Source organism: Penaeus vannamei, chromosome 20, assembly GCF_042767895.1.
Source record: "Penaeus vannamei isolate JL-2024 chromosome 20, ASM4276789v1, whole genome shotgun sequence".
Lineage (NCBI taxonomy): Eukaryota > Metazoa > Arthropoda > Malacostraca > Decapoda > Penaeidae > Penaeus > Penaeus vannamei.
In genome coordinates, this window is record NC_091568.1 from 18,048,562 (window position 1) to 18,053,561 (window position 5,000).

A 5,000-nucleotide genomic window follows, 5' to 3' on the forward strand; every position below is an offset into this window, starting at 1 on the left:
AGAGGATCCAACGTCCAGCAGACTCTCCTCCCCAGCAGTGGGAGGGGAACCTGGAAAGTGTGATTTCTGGAACTCTCCTTCATTAACAGTCCTCGAAGGATTCCCCGACGTGTCCTGGAGAGAAGGGGAGAGGACTATGAAGAAGCGCTTTTGTGCTGGAGGAGGTAAGGAGAGCGTCGGAGACGGATAATAAGGCGAAGGGAAGAGGGAGGTCGATGCAGGGGCTGACAGACACGGATCTGTCGAAAACTGAAGCTTGTGTGTTCTCTGTTGTTTGCTCTCCAGTTTCGTTGCTGCTAGGCATGAGAGCATTTCAGAAACTATTGTGGGTGATTGATACAAACTAACAAGCTGTTCTTGTCGCAAAACATAAACATGGATTTTATGTTATTCGGAGCATACTCTGTTGCTGATGTTTTCATTGTGTATCTCGGTCGTTTTTCATATTCATTCAATTGATGTTGGTTACTCAAGGATCAATAGTCATTGTGTCAAATGCATTCATGGTCAAACTGTCAAGGCCCTTGTCAGGTTGTCAGGTTGCTGGAAAGTCATGTATACCCTTTAGGTGAGATCCATTCGTTCATGGCTAAACTGTTCATGTATTTTAACCAATATACCACAATACAAAACAATTTGTAATCACATCTAGCAGTAAAGTAATCCATTTTAAACCAGTATAGTCTGATCAAGATTAAGGGAATTGGTAAACCAGTATTTTATGTAGAATTGTATTCCCATTCACAGTGTACTGTATATTAGTATTTTGTCACCTATTTCAAGGAGTAAGCCTCAGCAGTAATACTTAAAATTCAATATGAAGTGCTATTGCAGCATAACATTCAGTAGATGATAGTATGTTTTAAAGATTTTATGATTATCATTACAAATGCCTGTGGAATTAATGCTAGATGTGCTACAATGATTACAATTTTATATAGAATATTTTTGTTATATGATTGTCATTGTTATAGTTGGGAGTATCAGTGGGGCTATATTTGTAAATTTATATAGTGAACAGTGCAGATTATTACAACCGTTAGGAATAAATCTGAAGACTACTTGTAGTTCATTAGTTTAGTACTTTTCAAGAAAGCATTACCAACAGGTTAGAAAGTACCTTTTTTGTGATTAGCATTGTTAGGGGAATGCAGTTAGTTTAGGGAGCCATATTCTGTGCGATTATCTTATTTGATATTTTTGGCCTAATTGGTAAGTTTGTAGATAATTTGATATATAATTTTGAAGTCTAGAAGAAATGGCAGAACATGCCATAAAGGGTCTTTTTATCTGTATTAGGAAAATAGGGCTTGCTCAGATGATATTTATTGGATGAAAATGATCCTTTTTGATACAAAAGTATTGTTTTGATTAACATTATTGATATGGTATTATGATTATAGTTAATATTATGGATCAATAGCAAATATGATGAATGTAATCATAATGAAAATATTAATGTTCATGTTAATAGGAAGGTGTTCAGAATGTTGACAGTATTGGTAGTGATAATAATGCTTCAGGCTGTGATGATATTAGCAGTGGCATGTGTAATAGTACTGACTATAGTTTTAATTATGCTGGTTTTGATAATAATTGAGAATACCAGTGTAACAATAATGATTTTATGGGTGTGATTATCATATACTAATGCTTATGCAATATTCTTAATTATTAAATTGAAAATCTTAGTTTGGTTCACTGTCTAGAATTAGGATATCTCTTAACATGGGAATTTAATGGAAAGTTGATTGGGCAGTTGCAATAATTTATAATTTGCATAGATAGGGACATCGCAAGGCAGGATATGTTATCTTTAGTTAGAATGAGTTGCTTAAAGTTTTGATGAGAAAATTGATATCCATTTTCTAGTTATTTTCATGCACATAATTTCTTTACACATTATATGTCATCATCACTCAGCCGCCTCCTCCTCTTCCTCTTTTCCTCCTCCTCTTCCTCTTCCTCTTCCTCTTTCTCCTCCTCTGCCTCCTCCTCCTCTTCTTCTTCCTTTTCCCTTTACTCTTCTTCTTCCTCTTCCTTTTCCTTTTACTCCTCCTTCCTCTTCCTCTTCTTCTTCCTCCTCTTCCTTATCCTCCTCTTATTCGTCTCCTCCTCCTCCTCCAGCTCTTCTTGTTCCTCATCCTCATCCTCATCCTCATCCTCACCACCACACCATACCATACTACAAAAATATACCACTATACATCACACCACCATGCAACTATCATTATCATAATCATTGCCATTATTAGAATGAGAATGAGGACAATAACAACAACTATTATGATAATATTAACCATAACAAGAGCAGAAACAACAACAATAGTAAAAATGATGTTGATGGTTGTATTTATATTCATCATCATTATCATTATCATGTGTTATAATGAGCTAATAATAATGATAATGATATTATTATTGATGTTATAATAACTGTTGTTATTGTTTTAATTATTATTGTTTTGATTATTATTATTGGTTAAATTGTTATTGTAATATTATTATAATAATAATAATTATTATTATTATCATCATCATGATTACTATTATCATTATTATGATTACTAATATCATTATTATTATTACTAATATCATTATTATTATTACTAATATCATTATCATCATCATCATCATCATCATCATCATCATCATCATCATCATCATCATCATCAATAATCATCATCAATCATCATCAATCATCATCATCATCAATCATCATCATCATCATCAATCATCATCATCAATCATCATCATCATTATTATTATCATGATTATTATCATGATTATTTTATCATCATCTTCATATTCATATTCATCTTCACATTATCATCATTATCATTATTATTACCATTACTATATTTTATTATTATGATGATAATTAGTATCATTTTTACTCTTATCGTTGTTATTGTTGCAATTATTATTCCTATTAATTTTTTTTTCTTTTTCATTGTTATTGTTGTTACTAATATTAATGTTATTATTGTTATTATCATTATTGTTGTTGTTGTTGGTATTGATATTATTAATATTATTATCGTTATTATTATTATTGTTGTTGTTGTTGGTATTGATATTATTATTATTATTATTATTATTATTATTATTGTTATTATTATTATTATTATTATTATTATTATTATTATTATTATTATTATTGTTATTATTATTATTACTATTTTTATTATTACTATTTTTATTTTTATCATTATCATTTTAAATATTATTATTATTATTGTTGTTGTTGTTATTATTTTTAATATCATCATCATCCTCATCATCTATGTTTATTTCATCATCATCATCATCTACGTCTTCATCATCATCATCATCATCATTGTTATCAGTGTTTCATTTTCATTTGCAGCATATTTGTTTTTAATTTTGTCATGATTATTATTTTTGTTGGTACAATGTGTTCTTACTGTTGTATTTGTCATTATATTTTTATATATATATTTATATATCATATTGTATATTATCAGTATAATTTATTATATTTTGTTATTTTGATGATGATAAGGATGGTTATTATTATTCTTATTTTTATTATATTTTTTATTATTTATTATCTATTATTTATTTATTTATTTATTTATTATTATTATTATTATTATTATTATTATTATTATTATTATTATTATTATTATTATTATTATTATTATTATTATTATTATTATTATTATTATTATTATTATTATTATTATTATTATTATTATTATTATTATTATTATTATTATTATTGTTATTGTTATTGTTATTGTTATTGTTATTGTTATTGTTATTATTGTTATTATTGTTATTTGTGCTATTTTTATTACTCTTCTTAATGTTATTATCAACATTATTATTATTATTATTATTATCGTCATTAGTATTGTTTTTGTTCTTATTATTAGTATTTTTATTATTGTTCATGTTATTGTTATTATAGTATTTACTGCTGTTGCTGCTACTGCTGAAATATTAATATTATTATTTGAGAATAATAGATATAATTTTTATTGATATGACTAGGACAATTACAATTGTCATTTTTACTTTTTATTTATTCTTCTTTAATATTCTTTCTTTTTATTTATTATTATTATTATTTATTTATTTATTTATTTATTTATTATTATTTGTTTATTGTAATGATTATTTTGTATTAATTGTTTTTATGGTTTATTTTCTTATTTTAATATTTCTTGTTATCTTAATTTTTATGATTGTTATTATTTTCATTTTTATGATATTATTTTCATATTTATGATTGTTATTATTTTCATTTCTATAGTTTTTATTTTTATAATTGTTATTATTTTTATTATATGTATTATTTTTTGTATATTTGGTATCTTTGATTTTGTTTTATAGTAATTTTTATTTTTATTTTTATGATTATTATTTTTGTTTTAATAATTGATATTTAAATTTTGATAGTTGTTATAACTTTTTAAAATTATTATTGTTGTTTCTATTATCATCATCATGGTTAATCTTATTATGGTAGTTGTAATTCTTGTAAATTTTTATCGTTACTGGTGTTGCTGTAGGTATGGTTTTTATTTTTATTTTATATTATTATCATGATTATTATTAATATTGTCTTCACCTTGGTTTGCACAAGATAGAATGAAACTCGGGAGCACAGAGTGTACTTAGGCTGAGAGCAGTGCTTTCCGTTATCTTTTCGTTTGTGTCTGCAGATTATCATTTCTTGTACCAATGACTGCAAATATTTGCCCTCTACAAGAATATCAATTTACTGAACGTAGTATGTCCTCACCATAAAGATTTATCAATATTTTTTATGATAATAGTTTTGATAGTAGTAGTAGTAGTAGTAGTAGTAGTAGTGATAATGAAAATGAAAATGAAAATAATCATAACATCATCATTATTAGTATTATTTTTAGTATCATAATTATTATAATAAAAAATAGTAATGCTATTGATGATTATAATGTAAATGATATAATGATTTTAAGGATGATGGGAAAAAAATTATGATA

The 5,000-nt window shown here is 26.0% G+C and overlaps 1 protein-coding gene across 1 annotated transcript in view; it reads left to right on the forward strand.

Annotated features, from left to right (window-relative positions):
• The window catches only part of LOC113829810 (mucin-5AC), a gene marked incomplete at its 5' end in the record, with an annotated part of 37,381 nt that continues 32,381 nt past the window's right edge, over window positions 1-5,000 (forward strand). The window contains 1 exon segment of the mRNA XM_070135152.1: window positions 1-164.